This window comes from Rhinopithecus roxellana, chromosome 13, assembly GCF_007565055.1.
Source record: "Rhinopithecus roxellana isolate Shanxi Qingling chromosome 13, ASM756505v1, whole genome shotgun sequence".
Taxonomy (NCBI): Eukaryota; Metazoa; Chordata; class Mammalia; order Primates; family Cercopithecidae; genus Rhinopithecus; species Rhinopithecus roxellana.
This window is the reverse complement of record NC_044561.1, coordinates 127608520-127634495: the sequence shown is the minus strand read 5'-3', so window position 1 is coordinate 127634495 and position 25976 is coordinate 127608520. Positions and strand designations below refer to the sequence as shown.

Here is a 25976-nt window from a genome sequence, read left to right as displayed (position 1 = left end):
CAACAGCAATAATTACAGCAACCATACACTGAGAACATGCTATGAAGCAGGCACAGGGGACACATGATCTCATCTGATCCCTGTAGGACCTGATGGAGTAGGTATCATCATCCCTATTACAGATGGGGAAACCGAGGCGTAGGCAGTACAAATAATGAGCCCAAGGTTGCTCAGCTTTTAGATAGCAGATTCAAGATTGGAACTATAGCTTGCCTGACTTTAGTGACTTCTGTCCTGACAGCAAATGACTGAACAGCAAACCTCTACCATGTCTCCACGTCAAGCTTCCTCTGAGCAGAGATTTTAGATGAGGAATAAAGATGATGTCTGTCCAATGCTTAGTGCAAAAGAGAACCCAAGACATGGAACTTTAGTTAGGTAGCTGAAAAATAATATTATTGGCCTGGCGCAGTGGCTCACGCCTGTAACCCCAGCACTTTGGCAGGTTGAGGTGGGCGGATCACCTAAGGCAGGAGTTCAAGACCAGTCTGGCTAACATGGTGAAACCTCATCTGTACTAAAAATATAAAAATTAGTGGGGTGTGCTGGTGGGTGCCTGTAATCCCAGCTACTTGGGAAGCTGAGGCAGGAGAATCGCTTGAACCCAGGAGGCAGAGGTTGCAGTGAGCTGTGATTGTGCCACTACACTCCAGCCTGGGTGACAGAGCAAGACTTTGTCTCAAAAAATAATAATAATAATATTGTTGCCTCTATGTCTCAGCTCCCTTCCCTTCCCTTCCTCCTTCTTTCCTCCCTCCCATCTCCGTTTCCCTCCCCTCCCTTCCTTTCCCCTCCCCTCCCCTCCATTCTCCTCCTCTTCCCTCCCTTCTCCTCCCTGGCATCTTTTAAAGTGGGTAAGTGGACAACGGAGTAAGGGTTTAGATCTAGGCTCTAAGTTCAGGCTACCCAGGTTCAACTTCTAATATTGCCACATTAGCGGCTTCCACTTGGGTCCACCTCACCCCTGTAAGCCTCAAGTTCCTCCTCATTTGTAAAAACTGGAGTGTGATACTATCCACCTTGCCAAGTGCTGGGTGGATTAGAAACAATCATGCATGCATACCACATGGTAAACGACCACTATTAAGCCGCTCCCACATGTCCATTATTGAAGCAGGTGGTGTGAACAAGGGAGGCATGTATGGTCTTTGTTCCCAAGCATCTCTCCCTCCCTCCCTCACCCATTCTTTCTCTGTCTTTTACACACACACACACACACATACCAGTTAATGACATCAAGGGGGAAATTAGGAAAGATGAAAAATTGGAGACCAAGATGTTCATAACATGGTTCTAATTTGTGGTCAAGAAATTCATGAAGGAATAGGTCAACGTGTACTCAGAGAAAGGAAAGATTCACTTATAAAGAACGTGGGAGTGAATCACAAGACTATCACTGCCTGCAACCCTTGAAGGGCCCCTTGACCATCTTGCTGGGTGATTTGAATCACCAGATGTGGTCAACCACAGTGTCTCTCATGCTGCTGCTCACATATGAACTTCATGATTTTTACCATATCCCTTGCTGCCTTGTTTAGTATTGACTTAAGATTTTTCTTTAAATGAACCCATTATTTGGATATTGACTACATTGACATAAAAAGGAAACTTTATGTCACTGTGGTAAATGGGAGGCTGATTTTCTTGCCACAGATAGAAACTCTGAAAATACGTGCCATTTTTTTTTTAAGAATGCTTTTTAAAAATTTATTATTATTATTATTATTTTATTATTATTATTTTTTGAGACGGAGTCTGGCTCTGTTGCCCAGGCTGGACTGCAGTGGCCGGATCTCAGCTCACTGCAAGCTCCGCCTCCCGGGTTTACGCCATTCTCCTACCTCAGCCTCCCTAGTAGCTGGGACTACAGGTGCCTGCCAACTCGCCCGGCTAGTTTTTTTGCATTTTTTAGTAGAGACGGGGTTTCACTGTGTTAGCCAGGATGGTCTCGATCTCCTGACCTTGTGATCTGCCCGTCTCGGCCCCCCAAAGTGCTGGGATTACAGGCTTGAGCCACCGCACCTGGCCAAAAATTTTTATTTTAGCTTCAGGGGTACATGTGCAGGTTTGTTATATAGGTAAATTGTGTGTCATGGGGTTTTGGTGTACAGATTATTTTGTCACCCAGGTAGTAAGTATAGTATGAATAGGTAGTTTTTCCATCCTCTCCCCACCCCAACCTCCACCCTTAAGTATATTTGTGTCCACGAAAATACACAACTATTAAAAGTAATACAGCCAGGCACAGTGGCTCACGCCTGCAATCCCAGCACTTTGGGAGGCCGAGATGGGTGGATCACCTGAGGTCAGGAGTTTGAGACCAGCCTGGCCAACATGGTGAAACCTTGTCTCTACTAAAAATACCAAAATTAGCTGGGCGTGGTGGCACGCGTCTGTAGTCCCAGCTACTCGGGAGGCTGAAGCAGGAGAATTGCTTGAACCCGCAAGGCAGAGGTTGCAGTGAGCCGAGATCGTGCCATTGCACTCCAGTCTGGGCGACAGAGTGAGACTCCATCTCAAAAAAAAAAAGAAAAAAACCAAAAAAAAAAAAAAAAGTAATACATAATGTTGCCGATAGCTCTCTGAATACCCTTCTGTATCCCACCAGTGTTTGGCATAACATACTTCAGGGTGCACCATTCTTGCAGAAAAGCTGAAAATTCTGTATCTTTATTTATTTAAAATTTTATTTTTTATTTTTTATTTTTTTAGAAATGGGGTCTGGCTCTGTCACCCAGGCTGGAGTGCAGTGGTGCCATCATGGCGCACTGCTGCCTGAATGTCCTTGACTCAAGCTGTCTTCCTGCCTCAACCTCCCTAGTAGCTGGGACTATAGGCATGAGCCAACACGCTGGCTGGATTTCTGTATCTTTAGGTTCTTAATCCTTAACCTTTTCGCTTCTCAGTTTCTCATCATCAGAATGGGGCTGTTTCACCGTGCACAGTGGCTCACACCTGTAATCTCAGCACTTTGGGAGGCCAAGGCGGGAGAATCTCTTGAGGCCAGGAGTTTGAGATCAGCCTGGACAGCAAATCGAGACCCCTATCTCTACAAAAAATTTAGCCAGGCATGGTGGTGCGTGCCCGTAGTCTTAGCTATTCGGGAGGCTGAGGCAGGAAGATCACTTGAGCCCAGGAAGTTGAGACTGCAGTGAGCTGTGACTATACCACTGCACTCCAGCCAGGGCAACAGAGCAAGACCCTGTCTCAAAAAAAAAAAAAAAAAAAAGAGTGAGGATGTTTACAAAAAGAGTCATTATTATTGAGAAATGACAGCTGAACATTTTGCACCCATTAGTTTATATAGTCTTCATAAAGTTTCCATAATGATGTATTATTATTGAGGTTGTATCTGTGAGGACACCGAGGCACAAAGAGGTAGTGTTGCTCTGTCACACAGCTTGTCATTTCAAGGAGTGTGAACCCAAGACCATCTGAACATGGAGCCTTGACATCCTGCAGTCCTGCCTCTCCGTGCTAGCCACTTCATGGGGGCTGAGAGCAGCCAAATTAACAATTAAGAAGACGCACTGGGGATAAAGAGGAGAGGCTACTTACTGGTGCTTGCCATGGGCCAGAGACTCCTAGAAGTACTTTTTCTGTATCAGCTCATCTCATCGTCATGATAGACGTGTAATGGAAGTCTTAGTATTATTCCCATTTTATAAATAAGGATGTTGAGGTGCAGAACCTTTAATTAACTTGCAACTAGTAAGTGCTGAACCTGAATTGGAACCCAGCGGGTCTGGTGCCAGAGCCTGTCCCCCTACACCTGATAAAGGCATCACACAGATGGTACAACTGTTTTTATCATCACCGGTGACAGTTTCAATGCTGCAACTGAAGACTTATCTGTCTGCCTCAGGCTCTTATTTAGTCCCTGCGTGGCCCTAACTTGCTTGATTGCCTTTTTATTATAAGGTGGAATTCAGATGATCTGAGCCTTCTAAGGAATTAACTTTGCGGCAGGAAGGTGCTCATTCATTCATTCACCTAACCAACATAATTGGTGTCTATCTATGCGAGGCACTGCACTATGTGTCAACAAAACAGGAAAGCAGTTGTGTGTGGTAGTTCGGATGGGAGACATAACAACCACACAGACCCAAGATCCCCACCCCACATCCACATTCATAAGCTTGCAGGACTTCTGGTCTGAACTTCTGCGAGCATCTGTTTCCTCATTCTTATTCCTATAAAATAAGATGACTAAACTTGACTGTAATTTATTTTTTCCCCTATTTTTTTTTTTTTTTTGAGACGGAGTCTTGCTCTGTCACCCAGGCTGGAGTGCAGTGGTGCAATCTCAGCACACTGCAACCTCCGCCTCCAGGGTTCAAACCATTCTCCTGCCTCAGCCTCCCAAGTAGCTTGGATTACAGGCAGACACCACCATGCCCAGCTAATTTTATTATTTTTGTAGAAACGGGGTTTCACCATTTGACCAGCCTGGTCTTGAACTCCTGACCTCAAGTAATTCACCCATCTTGGCCTCCCAAAGTGCTGGGATTATAGGTGTGTGCCATCGCACCTGGTCTTTTTCCATAATTTGGTTTTTGAAGAGAATGTTCTAGGTGGCATACCTTCTTAATTGATTGTCCTCTGTTGAGCAGGGGAGTATCATTATAATTTCCACCTCCCTATCCCCTTGATTATAAAAGTAATACAGGCCCACAATCCTGTGTCCCCAACCCAGGGGCCAGATGCATTTTGTGAGCCAAATTTTTTGAGCTTTTAGATGCATTTTGTTTACACTAAATGTCAAATAATACGTTAATACTTCTTCAGAGAAATGTATGGATAGTCACACCATCTGAGAACATTAAAGACTTCATGTAAACTCAGAAGAATCCATGTTTTGCTGTCAAATGAGCTTTGTGGATTTTGGAATTATAGGTAATGGATTATTAATGGGACTTGCATATGCTTATGGTGGCAAATTTGGAAAAATACAGTGAAGTATTAAAAAGAAAGTAATCACATTAACAAGAAATAACTACTGGAATTTTCATGTATGTTTTCTAATTCATTGAATTATTCAACAATATCATTCATCCTCTATTATATGTTTTAGGCCAGTGGTTTTCAGAGGAGAAATTTTGTCCCCTGAGGGGATTTAGCAATATCTGGAGACATTTTGGTTGTCACATCTAGGGCCAGGTGCTGTTGGCATTTAGTAGGTAGAGTTCAGGATGCTGTTAAACATCCTACAATGGGCCGGGCGTGGTGGCTCAAGCCTGTAATCCCAGCACTTTGGGAGGCTGACACAGGCGGATCACAAGGTCAGGAGATCGAGACCATCCTGGCTAACACAGTGAAACCCCATCTCTACTAAAAAATACAAAAAAACTAGCCGGGCGAGGTGGCGGGCGCCTGTAGTCCCAGCTACTTGGGAGGCTGAGGCAGGAGAATGGCGTGAACCCGGGCGGCGGAGCTTGCAGTGAGCTGAGATCCGGCCACTGCACTCCAGCCTGGGTGACAGAGCGAGACTCCGTCTCAAAAAAAAAAAAAAAAAATCCTACAATGCATAGAACAGCTCTCATGACAAAGAATTATCCAGCCCCAAATGTCAGCAGTGCCATGATTAAGAAGATTAAGAAATCTTGGGTAGGCTTTAGACATACAGTAATGAATAAAACAATTAAAAGTTAATATATTTACTATATATTCATAAAATATATAATGTATGCACACACAGAAAAATATAAAGGTTTTAAAATGTGGTATTATTCCATATATAGTTTTTTTTTACTTAACATTGCTACATGAATATTTTACGATATTATCAAAAACTCTTCAAACACATCATTTTTATGCCTTTAGAATATTGCTTCAGAAAGAAATGAAATTATGTTTAGCCATTTCTTTACATAAAAATTGATTTTTCCCTCTTTATTTAAAATAATGCCATGATGAACATCCTTATATTTACATTGTTTTATGACATCTCTGATTATTTCATTGGGTTCTCAGGCTAACAGCTCATTCTAGAGGTAGGGTTCTTTTTTTTTTTTTTTTTTTTTTTGAGAAGGAGTCTCGCTCTGTCACCCAGGCTGGAGTGCAGTGGCCAGATCTCAGCTCACTGCAAACTCCGCCTCCCTGGTTTACGCCATTCTCCTGCCTCAGCCTCCCGAGTAGCTGGGACTACAGGCGCCCGCCACCTCGCCCGGCTAGTTTTTTGTATTTTTTTAGTAGAGACGGGGTTTCACCGTGTTAGCCAGGATGGTCGAGGTAGGGTTCTTGAGTCAAAGGATACAAACTTTAAAACATCCTTAGTGCATGTGATAAAACTGCTTTGCAGAAAGGTTGTTCTAAGTTTTACTTGGTGCAGGAGTTAACATTAAAAATCAGAGACTTATGGTACCAAATGAGCCTAGCTAGGGCCAGATGCGGTGGCTCATGTCTGTAATCCCAGCACTTTGGGAGGCCAAGGTGGATGGATCACGAGGTCAAAATATCAAGACCATCCTGACCGACATGGTGAGACCCCGTCTGTAGTAAAAATAAAAAAATTAGCCAGCCGTGGTGGCACGCACCTGTAGTCCCAGCTACTCGGGAGGCTGAGGCAGGAGAATCACTTGAACCTGGGAGGTGGAGGTTGCAATGAGCTGAGATCGTGCCACTGCACTCCAGCCTGGCGACAGAGTTAGACTCTGCCTCAATAACAACAACAACAAAAAACCCCAAAATCCCCAAAAATCAAAACCAAAAAACAGAGCTAGTTCAAGCTATGAATAACACATCCAGAAAATTCTGGTGACTGGAAGGAGCCTTCAGAAAGAAAACAGCCTGTTGGCTATTCTTAGCTGGCCATTTGGTCCTGGATGGACTGGGTATATTTCCTCTCAATCGCGCTCATGATACTCATTGTATTGTAGTCACCCCAGTATGCAAACAGATTGGACAACAGTTCAAAGACTGGGCAACAAAACATAATTAAGAAGTGATTAACTTATGGGAAAAGATGAAAAGAGCTCAAGTATGAAAGCCATGTGGCAGAAAACCCTGGGAGGAGGTGATCACCATTTCCAAGCATTGAAATTCCATAAATAAAAGGCTAGAAGAGGAACTTCTCAGGGGTTGATTTAAAAGGTAATGGCATATATTTGAACAATGAGGATTCCAGACTGAAATCTCAAGAGGAAGCTTCCTTGTGGTTCTCGACAGGAATAATCTGTTGAGGAAATGATAGAGTTCCTTTTAACGTGTTGGTAGGTGAAACAGCAAGAGGAACACAGGCCAATCAGATAATGTGAATTTGTCCTCCAGCAAGTGCTGCATGGGAGCTTAGTGAATGAGTAAGTTTCTCCCAGACTCAGGGCAAGCGAGCACAGGTTCCACTGTAGGCTGCAGTTGATGGAGAACCTCCATTTGGAGGGAAGGAAATTCCTGGTTTCTCTTTTTCTGAGGCTGAAGGAGAACAGAAACTCATCAAGTAGAGGAGAGCTGGCTACTGCTGTAGCTGTAAAAAGGGAGATGTAGTAGACGTTTTCAGTTTTGCAGGCCCTTCAGGCTCTCTGTCAGCTACTCACCTCTGCCTTCGTAGACTGAACGCAGTCCTAGACATAGGTAAATGATGGGTATGGCTGTGTTTTAATAAAACTTTATTTGCACAAACAGGCAGTGCCTAGGAAGCATGGTTTGCTGACAGCTGATCTCAAGAAGCGGGAAAGACGCCCTGTAAAAGAGCAAGGAAATGTAAAGAGAAATGGGTTCAAGTACCATCTCTACCCTTAATGGCTAGTTAGTTAACCTTTGTGAACTCTTGGGTTTTTTTTTTTTTTTTTTTTTTTTGTCCATGAAAAGGGTTAATTGCAGTGGTTCCCTCATGGGTTTGTTCTCAGAATCAAATGGAACAATGTCAGAATAATGTTTATCATAGGCCTGGGTGCACAGAAGTACTAAAATAAAGAGAAAGAATAAAAAGAATGCACATTTTCTTATAGTTCTTACCCTATTCTATTGGGTTTGTGTAACTGTTTCCTTCACTAGTATGAACTCCTGGAGTTCAAAAATCCTACTTACTTAACACATGTCTCCAGTACCTATCATGGTGGCACATGGTGGGTGGTGTTTAGGGTTTGAAAGCAGGACTGGGGATGGGGGTTTGGGGGCAGTGGTTTAGTGAGAGAAGGCTCCCAGGGGAATGGGAACCCAGGAAGCAGGACAAGGTGGGAGAAGGAGCGAAGCAGAGGTTTTTGTCAACTGGAGTCTAGCTTCAGCCTGATGCTTTGGGGATATACATTGCATATATTGGGAGCAGCTACTGCACCCCAGCATTAGCTCATGTTGAAGCAAAGGGGCTGGCCTTTCATGGCCTGGAACAGTCAGTTACTGGCTGTGGGCTGGCCTCATTAAGAGTGAGGAGATAATCTCCCAGGTGAATTGGCTTCTGTTCTGCTGAATGAGACAGCTGGGAGCTGTTAGCTCTGCCAATGGGGTTGGGGGGATGGGTGAGGGGGGCATGACAGCTTCTCTGCAGTGCCCGATTATTGCTTGTTCCATAAAAGCCTATGTGTTCTGAGGTTATGCTCTAAATCACCCATGAAACACAGCTGGTTTATAGGAAACGGGAGAAGGGCAGAGCCAGGGTGACTAAGTCATCACCTGTCACTCCAAAGATAAATTGTTTAGCTTAGAGGCTGAGCCCAGAGACGGTGAGGAACTTGACTCAAGAATGGTGATGTTCTCTCTTTGCAGGAACAGGAAGTGGCTTCTTTTTCAGTGGCCTGTGGGCGTTTCCTTTGCCTGGAGGAGTGTGTGGCATCATCCAGACTGAGTGTTGCTGAAATCCCTCACCGTGCTTGACACAAGTGCCAATAATGCCACAGTAACATCTGCCTGGGTTCTGGCATCTAGCGAGAGTGGGATTGAATCCCAGCTCTGCCACTTTAGCCATGTGAGCTTGAGCCAGTGACTTAGCAATATAAGCCTTAGTTTCCATGTCTGTAAAATGGGAATAGCAATATTTCCCAATTCTTAGGGCTTTTGTGAGGGTTAGAGTTAATGCTTATAAATGGCTGGCACCTAATTAAACTTCAATTTCAATACATGGTAATTTTATTTACTTTCTTTGTTATGATGGTGTATTTTTTATTTATTTATAGAAATGGTATTGTTCAGGTAATGTTTCCCAATTGTCATTTGCTTATTACTTTGGATTTTTGCCATATCTGTTGCCACCTGTACTATTATTTATTTAACATACATTAGTTGACTCTTGAAAAGAAAACTTAAATATAATAAACTTGCAAATAGGACCAGGGCAATAAGGGGTTTGGATGGGCTAATACTTGGCCTATGGTAAGTATGCTATGAATGAGCGCTATACTATTATCATCAACATTGACATTAAATGACTCTTAGTTGTGTATTCTAGCTGGGGATTTGCGTTGACTCATTTCATTTCTTCCTTTTAGAATCAAGTTGTTTGCATTCTCTCCACTGGATGAGGTCACATCTTTACTGCTGCCTGAGCTAATTGATGTATTCTTAAGGTGGCTTGCTTGGCTAAGAATTTCATGCATAGTATCAGGGGATTTTTTTTTCTCTGTTAAATAAGTTGGGCTCTGACAGATTACAAGGAAGTTGTTACTCAGAGCTAAGTGCTCAAAACTGATTGTAGGGAGCCGTGGAAATTCCCCTTCCTTGCCTAAAATAACTAGAACTGGAACACGACAATGTGAGCTTTGTCCAGGCTTGAAACAATATCCTTTCCAAGTGAATTTTGTACGGAAATACTTACCAATATATAGTGGTAGTTCTCACTGACAGGCTAGAAAAAGGTTAGTCATTCCGCATATTCCATAGCTAAAAGGGCCATTGTTAGGCACAATAAACCTCCAGGAGTGAAATGTAAGCATGTGGACATAGTAATACTGGACTTACCTGACTTCTCCCTGCCCCTTATTCCATTTGATTCCTTCACTATCAGAAGAAGCTAATTCCGGAAATAGACGTGCTCTCCATTTGTTTGATCATTTTTATTGCAAGTATGTATGTGACAACCTTCCCTCAAACACTCCCGAGTAGGTTCTGAGGAAACGGTAGAAGGAAATGTTCAGGTCCTTATAGTAGATGTGAGTTCAGAGTAGCTGACTCAGACGAATGTCAGTGAGTTCAAATTCCAAGCAGTTTTTAATCCCATGCCTTGAACTGGTTCAGAAGGTTGATAATTAGCAAGGGCATGTGTCCAGCTCTCGCAGACTCAGGATGTAAAGATCTGGAGATTTTGTTTGAATAAATATTCCAATGCTGAAATGTTATTGTCATTATTACAGATTAAAAAAAATAATAAACTGGGCAAGATCTTGTGAAGTGCTTCACTCTGTTTTTTTTTTTTTTTTTTTTTTTGTTGTTGTTGTTGTTAATAAAAATTTATTATTGGCCGGGCGCAGTGGCTCAAGCCTGTAATCCCAGCACTTTGGGAGGCCGAGACGGGCGGATCACGAGGTCAGGAGATCGAGACCATCCTGGCTAACACGGTGAAACCCCGTCTCTACTAAAAAATACAAAAAACTAGCCGGGCGAGGTGGCGGGCGCCTGTAGTCCCAGCTACTCGGAGGCTGAGGCAGGAGAATGGCGTAAACCCGGGAGGCGGAGCTTGCAGTGAGCTGAGATCTGGCCACTGCACTCCAGCCCGGGCGACAGAGCGAGACTCCGTCTCAAAAAAAATAAAAATAAAATAAAAATTTATTATTAAAAACATTTTAAGGTTAAGTGGAAAAGGAGGACAGGAATAAAAGTGGGAATCCGTCAATGAGCTTTTTTTGTTATTATAAGCTCCAAGAAATTCTGTTAATGCTGGTCATATTAGCTAGTGTTAAGATTTTCTCAAGGCCTGAAATCTACTGTATGCAATTTATTAAGCTGCAGCACCGTGCCAGGAAACATTCCTCTCTGAAGGAAGAAGGAGGCAGAGTGTAAGGGTTATTTTGATTTGCCTTTCCTGGCTGAGGTCTCTGAAATCATTCTCAACACAACAGGCTTCCTCTTTTGGGGAGGGTCTCCCTCTCCCACCAACCTTGCAGGTTCAGGAGGGAGGCCCTGGGGGGCAGGAATTTGCTCCACCCACTAAATGAGGCCAGATGATTCTGGCATTTAGTGGAATGGCAGGTAGGACTTCAGAGCTCACTAAAGTCTTTCCTTGCTTTTCCCTCTTCCGTGCCTCTCATCAATGCAGAGGAGTCACATCTTTAGGTTCCTTGAAAGGATATGACTCCAACTCTGCCATCCCAAGCTTGGAGGGGGTAATAGTAGGAATGAGAGGGAAATAGGAGGGGGTAATAGTAGGAATGAGAGGGAAATACCAGCATTAGTGGGACCTGCCAATTCACACACTTGCAGGTCGCAGGGGAAGCTTGAGCTGGGAGGGCGTGGGGTGCCTGCTCTTCCCTTCAGAAGGGAGCATCCCCCTGCTCCTGAGTGAGTAAACACAGTTTACAAAGGCATATATATATATATTTTTTCTTATACTGTACTATGGTACCTTGAATGCAAAGGTATTACAGTATTCAAAGAAATGGTCATCTCTACACTCTGCAGTACCCTTCGGTGCATGCCTAAAGAGACTTGAAAAGAATTCTCATGACAGCATGGCCGGACATGGTGATCAACGGGATATGCACAAAATGGGCAACAAGGAGAATGGGTTCCAAGTATAGCCAGAGAGATTGTTGCCTGGGACTTTTGTGAGAGCTATTGGGAAAAAGGGGTGTGTGTGTGTGCGTGTGTGTGTTTCCTTTGGTTTCTTTTGGAGTCACCAGCTGTGCAGATCATCTAGGCCTGAAGCCACAGATGATTGCTTTGCCATTCACATGGAGACAGCCTACCTGAAAGTAATGGCAATATAGAGGAAAGGACAGCCAAGATATAGAGAATGACACACTCCTCGTAACGCTTCTTGCTGCCTGGATCTAGCTGTGCCTGAAGTCAGCAGTAAACTTGGATGCTTCAGTTGCAAGTGCTAAGTTCCCTTTCATTCTTAAACCAGATTGAGTTATGTCATTGTCATGTGCAACAAAGGCAGTCTCGGCTATTTCATCCTCCTCCTATTGATCTGTACTCTAAATGTATAAAGGTTAATACTTATTTTAGTTAGAGACCAAACTTTGCAAGAGAGAAAAGTCACTATTCCAAGGGCCAAGCACTCAGACTCATTTGTGCTCCAGGTTGGACTTTTATTTTGAGGAACTGGCCAGCTTTAATCACAGAAAATTTGTCTAAGCTATTCCCATTGTAATTGAATAGTCATTTATGGCGTAAGTTGGAATCAGTCAGTGCCTTCAAATGTTGATCTCTCTGATGAGTGCAAACAACTTTTTTTTTTTTTTTTTTTTTTTTAACAATCAGTTTTCAGGCCGGGCGCGGTGGCTCAAGCCTGTAATCCCAGCACTTTGGGAGGCCGAGACGGGCGGATCACGAGGTCAGGAGATCGAGACCATCCTGGCTAACACTGTGAAACCCCGTCTCTACTAAAAAAATACAAAAACCTAGCCGGGCGAGGTGGCGGGCGCCTGTAGTCCCAGCTACTCAGGAGGCTGAGGCAGGAGAATGGCGGTAAACCCGGGAGGCGGAGCTTGCAGTGAGCTGAGATCCGGCCACTGCACTCCAGCCCGGGCGACAGAGCGAGACTCCGTCTCAAAAAAAAAAAAACAATCAGTTTTCATAACAGAGGTGCACACTCAGCCCCTGAGTCACCCCGTTGGCTGACAGTTCTTTCTCCCATTTGTGATGGTCATTCACCCGTCTGGGTTTTTGATAAACGTACACTCCCAAGTATCTGTCCTTAATAAGCCTCTACATTATGCTCTGGCATGTGGGATGTTGCCCCATGATCCTGTGCCCCAGTATAGACAGGTACCCATTTCCTGTGGCTGCCCACTGAGTGAGTGGTGATTTCCCCATCAGAGGCATCAGCCTTTGACTTGTTTTTCTTGTAGATATAATGCTTCATGCCAAGTTACCCACCAAACACCATGCAACCAGGGACAGGGCTGAGTTGTCTAGAGATGCAAAAGGAAAATGTTGTCAGCTGGTTGCATAACCATCGCTCCTCACTCGTTAGTGCTGGTGCCTAAGAGGACTGTCTTCCTCTTTCAGCTTTCCAGAGATCTGTGTGCCCTCAGGAAGTAAGTGCAATAGGGATCTGTCTCCAAGAATATGGACACTAAACAGGTACAGCGCCCGGGACCACACAGAAGCTGGGAGAGACACAGGCGTGTCCACTCAATGAGGCATCTGGCATTTCAAGACATAAAGATGAAGAGATGCCAAAATAGGGGTTACCCAAATTTATGAAATATTTTCTTTTCTTTTTTTTTTTTTGTTTTTTTGTTTTTTCAGAGATAGGGTCTCATTCTGTCACCCAAGCTGGAGTGCAGTGGTTCCATCAAGACTCACTGCAGCCTTGACCTCCTGGGCTCAAGTGATCTTTCCACCTCAGCCTCTTGAGTAGCTGGGAACTGTAGCCATGTGCTACCATGCTTGGCTAATTTTTTTTTTTTTAATTTTTTTGTAGAGACAGGGTCTCATTATGTTGCCCACACCGGTCTCGAACTCCTGGTCTCAAGGGGTACCCCAGGCTTGGCCTCCCAAAGTGCTGGGATTACAGGCATAAGTCACCATCAGTCTCCTTGGAATATTTTTCAGTGTTATATTGAACAAAATAAAAGCTTGAATACACACACACACAAATTACTGTTCATTGCAATGGCATTGTGCTGTATACAAGCTTATAGAAGTTATTAACTATATTATCTTAGAATGAGCTTGAGGTAACATGATCTGTGGATGGGAACATCAGTGTAAAACTGTCCTGTTACGAATGCATCCCTGTGAATTCATGCAATCTTTTCGGAGATGACATCGGAAAGTCAATATGAGGTCAACGCCAAATGTCCCCTGGCTCCTCACAGCCAACCCTACTAGAAGGCATTAAGTTAATACAAAATTAAGATTTTTTTTTTTTTTTTGAGATAGAATCTCACTCTGTTGCCCAGGCTGGGGTGCAGTGGCAAGATCTCGGCTCACTGCAACCTGTGCCTCCAGGTTCAAGCGATTCTCCTGCCTCAGCCTCCTGAGTAGCTGGGACTATAGGCACGTGCTGCTGTGCCCTGCTAATTTTTGTATATTTAGTAGAGACAGCGTTTCACCATGTTGGTCAGGCTGGTCTCAAACTCCTGACTTTGTGATCCACCTGACTTGACCTCCCAAAGTGCTGGGATTACAGGCATGAGCCACCGCGCCCGGTCAAAAAATTAAGATTTAAAAATATGATTAGGTTGTGTCTTGTGCTTCCTGCCTCCATAGGCCTGGAAGAGAAGGGCAGTGTGGCGTAATGGAACTAACACTAACTTGATGGGGACCCAAGGGAATTCATTGCTTGCTCTGTGGCTTTGCCCCAGCTAGCCGTGAGAGCTTGGGGGAAATCACTTACTGTCTTTGGATTTCCCCATCTATAAAGATGTAAGTGTTGGACGATGGACTTGCAAGTTTCTTCCAAAACTTTGTGATCACATCTGTTCCGTGTGGACAGTCTAGGTACTAGGGATAGAGTGGTGAGAAAAATCACCTTACGCAGATGATTCCTGTCTACAGGGAATGAGGTAGGTGGATGAAGATAGAGAGGTGAGAGGATAAGGGGGTGGAGTTTATGTGTACGTTGATAATAAGCGAAAATATGAACTCTGCAATGTTAGAGGAAGCAAATGCAATGAAGAGCAATGAGCAAGGGAAGGAGCTAGAGAGTGGTCAGGGAAGGACTTTTTGGCCGTCAATGCTTCCCAACTGATTGGATATTTTTTAAGAAAGACATTAATAAAGGATGTGCCATAGAGGGGGTGGAGGACTTAGTGGGCAGAACAGCCACCGAACAATCTACTAGATACAGGAAATGATGTAGGCCATTGGTAATGGGGGTCGTTCATTATTTTTGCATACCGATATCCAATTGTTCAAGTATCGCTTGTTGAAAAGACTACCATTTTCCTGTGAAATAAACTGGTACCTTTATACAAAATCAATTTATCATATTTGTGTGGGCATATTTCTTTATGTTCCATTGATCTCTATATATAATCTTATGCCAATAACATACTGTCCTGGTTATCGTAGATTTATGGTAAGTCTTAATTAAACTCAATTAGTCGAAGGCTTCCAATTTTGTTCTTTCTAACGTCCATTTGTGGAATGCCAACTATGAATACAGCTCTGCTCATTTGTTCAGTGACTCATTCGAGAAATATAGAGCATCTCTTACACTCCAGGTTTGGATTTGGGTGCTGGGATTCAGGTGTTTGGATTTACATGCTGGGATACATTAAAAATATGAATTCCCAGCTGGGCGCAGTGGTTCATGCCAGTAATCCCAGCACTTTGGGAGGTCGAGGCAGGTGGATCAATTGAGGTCAGGAGTTAAAGACCAGCCTGGCTAACATGATGAAACCCAGTCTCTACTAAAAGTACAAAAATTAGCTGGGTGTGGTGACAGGTGCCTGTAATCCCAGCTACCTGGGAGGCTGAGGCGGGGGAACCTCTTGAACCTGGAAGGTGGAGGTTGAAGTTTAAGATGAGATCACGCCATTGCACTCCAGCCTAGGCCACAGAGTGAGACTCCATCTCAAAAAAAAAAAAAAAAAATTCCCTGCCCTCATGGAGTTTGCAGTCTGTTGGGGGCCGGGGGCAGGAGGTAGTGGAAAAAATAATCAGAAATATATATATTGTATTTGTCACATATACTGTATGTGACTGTGTGTGTGTGTGTGTGTGTGTATAGTCACTAGTAGCAAGTGCTGTGAAAAGAAAGCAAAGGAAGGAGCAGGAAGGTGTTCTGGGAAGGACTGTGAGCCAGTGAGATTTGAGCATGAACCACATGTGTGGTGTGAGGGGTGTGCTGAGCAACACACAGTGGGAACAGTGCTCCAGACAGTGGGGAAAACGTGCCCAGAGCCCAGGCACAGTGGGAAATGTTCAGATGAGGTTTCTGCCCTTAGGGAATCTAAATTTGCGTGAAGAAAATAATCCAAGTTTTAAAAAGTTCCACTTAGTGATCATTTCTATGAACAAAATAAAGAGCGCGGGATGACAGTTGAGACTTACGAGATTCAAAGGCAGTTACGTGCAGCTCTGGGGAAGAGCTTTCCAGGAGAGGGAATGGCAGGTGCACAAGCCCCAAGGTAAGATACGGAGGAATCTTCCAGAAGACGTCCAAAGGATGAACTGAGACTGGGCTTGAGGCAGGACCTTGTGAGCCCAGGTAAAGATTTAAATTCTACTCTCAGGGGCAATGGATACCATGGGTTTTGTGTTACATAATCAATTCTACTATATAACTGCTTCAGTGTAACTTACTGGCAAGAGTGAGTGCTTGGCCTGTATTTCAGAAATTTCTAGAGTCCTGAGAAACCACTGGGGGTGTGGCTGTGCCATCTGGCAACTTCCTGTGAGCCCCCTAATCTGGGGGAATTTATGAAAATGCTCAGGGATAGATGTACTTGACATTTTGATGAACGGCCCTGTATGCAAATAGGAACTGTATTAGGATGAAGAATGAGTTTTGATATATGGGGTGCGTGTGTTTACAATTCTTAATCTTGATGAGTCATGAAGAGTATTTCCACATTACAACTAAACGAACATTCTGGTTATTGTTTGTAGTATTTCTCTGTCCACAGCTTTTAAAACACCTTTTATTCGAAAATAAATTCAGGCTGGGCACGGTGGCTTACGTCTATAATCCCAGCACTTTAGGAGGCTGAGACTGGTGAGTCACTTGAGGTCAGGAGTTTGAGACCTGGCCAACATGGAGAAACTCTGTCTCTACTTAAAAAAGTTCAAAAATTAGCTGGGTGTGGTGGTGCATGCCTGTAATCCCAGCTACCCAGGAGGCTGAAGCATGAGAATCGCTTGAACCCAGGAGGTGGAGGTTGCAGTGAGCTGAGGCCACACCACTGTACTCCAGCCTGGGTGACAGAGTGAGACTCTGTCTAAAAAAAAAAAAAGAAAAAAAGCTCAAAGTTACAAATGTAGAAGTAGTACAAAAATACCTGGGTTGCCTTTATTTATCTATTAATATCTTAATATCCATCTGCATGATGGTTTGTGCAGTCCTGTAACCTGGAACATTCTCACAGCTTTTTTTGTCTGTTATGATATTAGCATTTTCAAAGACTACAACTTCCTCCTGTTTGACAGAATGTTCCCCATTTTCTGTTTGTCTGAAATGTCTTGATTAGGTGTAGGTTATGCATTCTTTGCTGTTTACTTTACTGTGGGGCATAGAGGATGTTGTATCCTCCTCAGGATATCACATCTGGAGGCAGGTGTTGTCTGTCTGTTCATCACTGGTAGCATTAAATACCTCCAACGTTGAATCCAATGTTTGTGGATGAGACCAGGCGGGGGAGGGGAGGAATAAAGTTGAAAACACAAGATGTCATGACTCAACATTAGTTAAGTTCTTGAGTCATCTGTGTTGCTAAATTAACCACCAATGCAAGGCACATGTAGGCACGCACACAAGCACACACGCACGTGTTACACACACACACAGAGAGCTCAGTTCTATGTCGCATTTTTAAAGCTATCACTGGTCGGGCACAGTGGCTCATGCCTGTAATCTCAGTGCTTTGGGAGGCAAGGTGGGCGGATCACCTGAGGTCAGAAGTTCGAGATCAGCCTGGTCAATATGGTGAAACCCTGTCTCAACTAAAAATACAAAAATTGCCGAATGCGGTGGTGCACGCCTGTAATCCCAGCTATTCGGGGAGCTGAGGCTGGAGAATACCTCGAACCCAGGAGGTGGAGGTTGCAGTGAGCCGGGATCGGGCCACTGCACTCCAGACCAGGCAACAGAGTGAGACTCCGTCTCATTTAAAAAAAAAAAACTATCACCAAAGTCCCGTTTTAGCATTGAGAACATCGGAAGAAATAATTTCGGGAGATTTTCAAATTCCGCATTAAGACTTCACATATAATTAGTACTTCCTAATAATTCCTTGGGTCTTACAGGATTTGGTGCTATGGCTAAGAGGTCTGTGGGCACCGGCCAAGCAAATCCATTAGCTTAGAGCAGTGGTTTTCAGCCCTGGCAGTTCATTAAATTCTCTTGGGTGGATTTAACACCCAGTGCTGTTCAGACCCCATCCCAGATCAACTGAATCAGAACTGAGCGTGGGCCACAGATGGGAGAGTTTAAACGCTCTGCAAGAACTTCTGATGTCCTGCCAAGGTACAGAACCACCAGCTGAAAGGTGTGATTCTGAAGCTTCAGTGATCCCCAAATATTCCTTGCCCTCTTGTCAGGTGCTCCCTTTAATAGCTAACACAGATTGAGTACTTACATGTGTACCAGGCCACATGTTGTGGGCATCCATAGAGTTTTGTATTCACACATTTATTTCCCTTGTGTAAAAGCTCCCTAATTTTCCTTTGGCTAACTACTACTCCCACTTTTCAGCTCGTGGTTTTTAGGGAGCTGACTGTGTGCTCTGACTTCAGGGATGAACACTGATTCCCAGCTTGGCAAACTGATTGGTTCATAAATGGTCTAAGTGGTCAGGTGAATCTTGAGCCCAGGACTTTCACTGAAGTTATTGGGCAAGAGGCTTGGCGCAGCAGCTCACACCTGGGATTCCAGCACTTTGGGAGGCAAAGGTGGGCAGATCACTTGAGTTCGAGACCAACCTAGGCAACATAACAAAACAAAACCTTTTCTCTACAAAAAAAAAAAAAAAAAAAAAAAAAAAAAATTGGCCAGGTGCAGTGGCTTACTCCTGTAATCCCAGCACTTTGGGAGGCCGAGGCGGGTGGATCTCTTGAGGTCAGGAGTTTGAGACCAGCCTGGCCAACATGGCGAAACCCCGTCACTACTAAAAATAGAAAAATTAGCTGGGCCTAGTGGTGGGCACCTGTAATCCCAGCTACTCGGAAGGCTGAGACAGGAGAATCGCTTGAACCCTGGAGGCGGAGATTGCAGTAAGCCGATATCACGCCACTGCACTCCAGCCTGGGTGACAGAGTGAGACTGTGCCTCAAAAAACAAAAACAAAAACAACAGCAACAAAAGAACAAACCACAAAAAATTTGCTAGGCACGCTGGCGTATACCTGTAGTTCCAGCTACTTGGGAGGCTGAGGATTGTTGGAGCTCAGGAGGTCTAGGTTGCAGTAAGCCGTGATCATGCCACTGCACTCCAGCCTGAGCAACAGAGTGAGACCCTGTCTCAAAAAAAAAAAAAAAAAAAAAAAAAAAAGAAAAAAGAAAAAGAAAAAAGAAAGAAAGAAAAAAAATAAATTATTGGCTAACAGATGTTTTTATCTTTTCTTGGACTTAACATGGAGAAAAGGGAACCATGAAGTAATCAGAATCTACTACAGAGAGGGGCCAAGCCAAGAATGAAGCCAACATAGAAGAAAGCAAAAAAAAAAAAAAAAAAAGAACAGAGTGGATATGGTTTGAGCCCCCCAGATTTAGCCACGCCTAAAGCTATCAACTCCTGGATCATTAAGTTATATGAGTCAATAAATTCCTATTTTGTTTAACTCAATTTGAGTTGAGGTTTCTGCCATTGCAACTGAAAGGCTCCTGGTGAAAACACACTTAAAACTTTTTTAAATTTTACCGAAGTCTAGGAAGTAGCTATTGTTAGTATCCTTGTTTTATAGGATGCTTTATAGACCCTGAGGCTTAGGGAGTTAACTGCTTCAGATGGTTCCTATGTACACTTCAATTTGAGAATCACTGATAAAGTACTTGATCTAGCTGCTGCTTAAGGGTGATAGCACTTTTTTTTTCTTTTTCTTTTTTTTTGAGATGGAGTCTTGCTCCGTTGCCCAGGCTGGAGTACAGTGGTGTGATCTTGGCTTACTGCAACCTCCACCTCCTGGGTTCAAGTGATCCTCCTGCCTCAGCCACCTGAGTGGCTGGGATTACAAGTTACTTGGGTGGCTGTCACCACGCCCAGCTGATTTTTGCATTTTTAGTAGACACGGGGTTTTGCCATGTTGATCCGGATGGTCTCGAATTCCTGACCTCAAGTGATCTGCCCAGCGTGGCCTCCCAAAGTGCTAGGATTATAGGCGTGAGCCACTATGCCCTGCCTCTCTTCTTTCTTCTTTTCTTTTCTTTCTTGTTTCTTTTTGAGACAGAGTCTCATTCTTGTCACCCAGGCTGGAGTGCAGTGGCGCGATCTCGGCTCACTGCAACCTCTGCCTCCTGGGTTCAAGCAATTCTCCTGCCTCAGCCTCCTGAGTAGCTGGTATTACAGGCGCCCGCCACCATGCCTGGCTAATATTTGTAGTTTTAGTAGAGATGGGGTTTCACCATGATGGCCAGGCCTGTCTCGAACTCCTGACCTCAAGTGATCCACCCACCTTGGCCTCCCAAACTGCTGGGGTTACAGGCGTGAGCCACCATGCCCGGCCTCTTTTTGCTTTTAAAAATAAGTCTGGAATCATGGCCGGGCGCGGTGGCTCAAGCCTGTAATCCCAGCACTTTGGGAGGCCGAGACGCGCGGATCACGAGGTCAGGAGATCAAGACCATCCTGGCTAACACGGTGAAACCCCGTCTCTACTAAAAATACAAAAACTAGCCGGGCGAGGTGGCGGGCGCCTGTAGTCCCAGCTCCTCGGGAGCCTGAGGCAGGAGAATGGCGTAAACCCGGGAGGCGGAGCTTGCAGTGAGCTGAGATCTGGCCACTGCACTCCAGACCGGGCGACAGAGCGAGACTCCGCCTCAAAAAAAAAAAAAAAAAAAAAAAATAAGTCTGGAATCTAACATAGTCTAAGCAAAGAAGGTTTAAAATCCCCACCCAGACCTAACTGACTAGGGCCATGGAGCATGGGGTGAAATGATGAGGTGCTTGGGTTGGAACCGTGTGGATTGCAGCATGGTTGCAGTGGTAGTGGTGCCTGCCACTTCCTAGCGGTGTGGCCATGAGCACACTGTGAAGACCCTCTGCTACAGGGCTTCCAGGAGCACCGCCTGCAGCAGTCTTCCCACAGCTTCACTGAGATGAGCCAAGCACCTGCCTTGGCAGTCAAACCTCCAATTTCAAGATTGGGAAAGACAAGTGTATTTCTCCATGTTGAATTTTTTTTCTTTTTGTTTCCTCTTTTGGTGGCTTTATGAGGAAGATGGAAGTGGCAATTGCCAAGTGGAGAATAAGAAGAAATGGAAAAGAATGAAAATAAGAAAGATAATAGATAGAAGAGAGTCAGGCAGAGTGGAGGAATCACAGAGCAGCACAGGACCCCGAGATCCGCCCATCATCCCATTAACAAGTATTCACGGAGCACCAATACGGCATGAAACTGGGAGGCGGAGCTTGCAGTGAGCCGAGATCGCACCACTGCACTCCAGCATGGGCAACAGAGAGAGACTCTGTCTCAAAACAAACAAACAAACAAAACCATATATATATATATATATATATATATATAAAATAAAACACAAGATATAATTATATTTTTGGAAATGACACATAACTTTATGTATTATGATGTTTTTCTTTTGAGGTTTCCTCTTTGGTTCTTGAGAAGGCAAACCCTTTCTTTGCTATGCCTTAGCTGCATGTTGACAGGTCCTGTGCCAGGTATTCAGGTACCTGTCATTTCATCAGCTACACACCCTGGAAGCAGGCCTGACTCAATGGTCCCTGCTTTCCCCATGAAACAGCAGCGACTCAGAAAGATGACACATTTCCCCATGGTCATTCAGTTTCTCAGCTAATTGAAGCTTCATTTAGCTTCATTTCTCCTTCTCTTAATCTCCATGTATCTATTTATCTGTCCATCCATCCAGCCATCTTTCTATCCATCTATCCGTTATCTATTGATGTATGTATCTATGTATCTATTATCTGTTTCTATTACTTATCTATCTTTATCTATCCATCTATATGTATGTATCTACCATCTATCCATCCTCTATTTTCCATCAATCTATGATCTATGTATGTATTATGTATCTATGTGTCTGTCATCTATTTGTGTATCTATTACTTATCTGTCTTTTAAAAAATTTATTTAATAGAGACTGGGTCCCATTATGTTGCCCAGGCTGGTCTCAAACTCTGGACTCAAGTGATCCTCCTGCCTCGGACTGCCAAAGTGCTGGGACTACAGGCATGAGCCACCATTCCTGACTGTACCTATCTTTATCTACTCATCTCTATATATTGTATGTATCTATCATCTATCTATCTATCTATCTATCTATCTATCTATCTATCTATCATCTATCTATCATCTATCTATCTATCTATCTATCTATCTATCTATCTATCATCTATGTGTCTTATCTATCATCTTTCTTATCTCTCTATGTATCTCTATGACCTGTCTGTCTATGTATCTATCTGTTGTCTCTCTGGCTATCTGGTCTCCAGTGCCCACCTCCTCCTCCCAGTCTTTTCTCTCACCCTGACTCTGACCTTCTCCAGGCCTGGTGTTATGTTTTCTATAGGGTGACCTTATAACTAACCAGCCAATCAAAGACACTTGGGGGAATGAAAGGAGGGCCTTTTAATACTTCAGCAAAAACTGGCCCTGCCCTGAGCGCACTGGGATGCGTGGTGGTGGTGGTTAGGTGTGGATTTCTCCTCATTCCTTAGTGCCTCACAAGGGTGCCGTAAACATTTGTCGAGTGTGTTTTATCAGCAGTCTCAGAAGGGGTGGTAAAAAAATATTCATTTGTTTCATACAGAGAAATTGCATCACAAAGTGATGACTTACAAAATCACAGAAAGGAAATCAATGGTGAGGTGGAGCCAAACCTCTGCTGTAGAATTTCTAGGTTCGGATAACACAGAGTTCTCTCCATCAAGCATTTGTGTGCAGAAGCTAAGCTCCAGGCCCAGGGAGAGAGCTTGAAGCAAAGACATAATAAAACAGTGATAGCTGCCATTTACCGAAGCTGTGTCATGCAACTTTGCTTAGCTCTTTGCTGTACGGTCTCATTTATTCCTTAAGAAAGGTGAGATTATAATAGAAAAGGAAAACGAATGTGCCGCAGTCACACAAATCGCTCACTGCCACACTGCCATCAGAGCCCAACAGAGTAGCCACATTGCTTGTTTTATTCTAAAAGGTGCAATGGAGTAATACTGCACATTCTCCGTTTAGATGTCCCTTCAACACGTTTTCTGGGAATCTTACAGCAGTTAACACCCACTTAGAAAGGAGCTTTTTCATCTCGTAAATATGTTCAATGCACCAAAACAGGCAAACAAGGTAACCCAAACTCGTAACTTGCCTCAGCACCTCATCCCTTAAGATACATAGAAACAAATCAGAAAGTATGCTTAATAAGGAATTTGCAAGGCTGAGGAGGAGGAGCTGGAGTCAAATCAGCTGGGTCTTTCGCCCCCTTCAGTAGAAGGGGGAAGATTACTGCAGAGAATATAGCAAGGAGAATAAGAGAGAGGGAGGGAGGAGGGAGAGAGAGAGGGGGGAGGGGGTGGAGAAAGAGACAGAGAAAGAAAGGAAGAAAGAAAAAGAGAGAGAATAACTGTTGGTAACCGGCAGCCCAAGAAAATTGTATAAAAGTCCATCTCTGGTACCTACCTGGTGCCACCTTCCCCCCACCCCCGCGTTGTTTATTTATTTATTTATTTTTTATAGCCACCACCATTTTGTTGCCTGGCAGAGGTGTGAGATGCAAGGCTGTTTACAAAGCCCCCAGCAAGAGCAATCCCAACCTCAGGAGGTTTACTTCTCCCCGGGCCAGCCCTCTCGCTTTCCATGCCCATCTTGGCTGCATGCGTTGTACCTAACACATTTAACCCGCGCTTCTTAAAGAGTTCTGCAAAATGGTGTCTGCTGGTGTTTGCAAGGGAGGCTCCCGCTGGGCGTCCCGAGCTGGGTGGGAGCTGAGTGTGCGGTTCCCTAACGAGCTGGCGGCCGGCCTGAGCGGCTCTGATCTCCGATTCTGACGGCTTGTCCTTCAGGTGACCTATATTATCTGGCACCTCAATTGCTGCTCACAAAGAAAAAGTATCACTGGAAGAAAGAAAGAAAAAAATCCTAAGTGATTGTGTACATGTTCTTTATTGAGAATATTAAACTCAGATGCCCTCTGCTGGGCAAGACGGGAAGGGGAGGCTGGGAGTAGGGAGGGCGGTCGGGAGGGCTCAAGAGAAGCCGGGACGGCCTCCTTCCTGTGTGATCTGTGGGCATGATTCAGGGCAAAGGGCGCCCATCGGAGCTGCTTTAGGCAAAGGGAAATACAAAACAAAACCGAAACCGCTGACAAGGAAATCATTTGATTGGGAAGAAATGACAACTTCTTCACTTGGATTTTTTTTTCTTTCCTGTTCCTAAAATTGTTGCTTTTGATAGGTGAGATGGAATGGGGGGGGGGGGGGGAGAAAAAAAAAGGAGGGAGATTGCTGGACACTGCCAACTTATTCGTCAAGACAAAGGGTTTTGGGTTTCAGGGAAGTCCTAGCAAAGAGCGTGGCTCAGTGGGGTAGAGAGGGTAGCCGAATTACCAGGACACTTTTGAGAGTGAAACAGGGTGCTGTTGATGATGCTGCCAAGACAGCAGGTATAGTCCAGGAGTGTCCCAGGCAAATCCGACTACCTAGTCCAGCACTGCTCAGAGAGAGCTGTCTAGGATGATATGAATGTTTTGCATCTCTCCTGTCCTATCCATTTTATTTATTTATTTTTGAGACAGAGTCTTTCTCTGTCACCCAGGCTGGAGTGCAGTGGCACGAGTAGCTGGGATTACAGGCACCCGCCACCATGGCTGGCTAATTTTTGTATTTTTAGTAGAGAGAGTGTTTCGCCGTGTTGGCCAGGAAGGTCTCGAACTCCTGACTTCAGGTGACCCACCTGCCTCGGCCTCCCTGGGATTACAGGCGTGAGCCACCGCGCCCGGCCTGTCCTGTCCTATATGGTAACCATGACCCACATGTGGCTACTGGGCTCTTGAAATGCAGCTACGTGACTGTGAGGGAACGAATTTTTAACTTCATTTAATTTTTGTTATTCTGAATTAACATTTAAATAGTCACATGTGTCTAGTGGCTATCAGACAGTAGAGCTCTGGTCTTATTATTCACAGGAACACACCATGACCCCCACTGACAGCAGCTAAGACCCCAGGAATAGGCTCGTTGGGAGAGGACCTCCAGACAATTTATTGAATGAATAAAAACTCAGTAATCAAAAGCCACTGGGCTTAGTGTCTACAGAGATAGAAATTCACAACACTTCTTGGAGACTTACAGGAGCTTCGAGAAACACAACTTCTCCCAGGGAAAGTCAAGAGAGGAGTGTCATTTCCCATAAAATGTCCAAGGCCAATCCCAGGTCCTGGTGTCAGCCCTTGCGTGTGGCACTGGCACCAGCAGCCGGAAAGGTTACTTGTGACTTGTTTTCAGTGCTTTCTTGGGAGCGTCCTGAAAGCTGGCAATGTTTCTGCCCGGTCAGAAGAGGCCTCATTCATCTGGGGTTGTACCAGCAACTTAAAAAGTTTTTTTTTCTTCCCTCTCCCAGTGTTAATAGATTTTGAAAGAGGCATTTTTGTTTCTAATTACCAATTCCTGGGTGATGTCATTAAGCCTCCAAACACCCGGTGAGGGCAGCACTGAATAGAGAAAGACAATATGCTAACAAGTTATCTGAGGGTGTCAGAAAGAAATGATGAAAAACAGTACAGTTGGGGGAAATGTTTTCCAGACTGCTTTCTGGTTTTAGCGACTGCATGGGAAGAGATAAGACACACATGGCTTTTATAAGGAGCCATTGGGATCTCTAGGGGACATGAGGCAGGAGAAAAGAATTGGGCTGAAAGCATCCAATCATCACATATTCACTGAGAAAGAGATTACAATATAGCAAAGGAAGCTCTTCAAGGGCTCCTACAGGGACCTTTGGGGCAAAGATTCAGTGGGCTTTGGGACAGCTTGACTTCAACTAGATGGTATTTGAATAATCTGCTAGAGAGAAAACAGATATAGCACACATTG

At 44.3% G+C, this 25976-nt stretch overlaps 1 long non-coding RNA gene across 1 annotated transcript in view; it reads left to right on the top strand.

The window, feature by feature from the left end:
* Positions 1-8991, top strand: part of LOC115892892 — a 50725-nt gene extending 41734 nt beyond the window's left edge. The window contains exon 3 of the long non-coding RNA XR_004052809.1: positions 8701-8991. This is a non-coding gene — a long non-coding RNA (uncharacterized LOC115892892). The remainder of the gene's footprint in view (positions 1-8700) is intronic.
* Positions 8992-25976: the final 16985 nt, after the last annotated feature.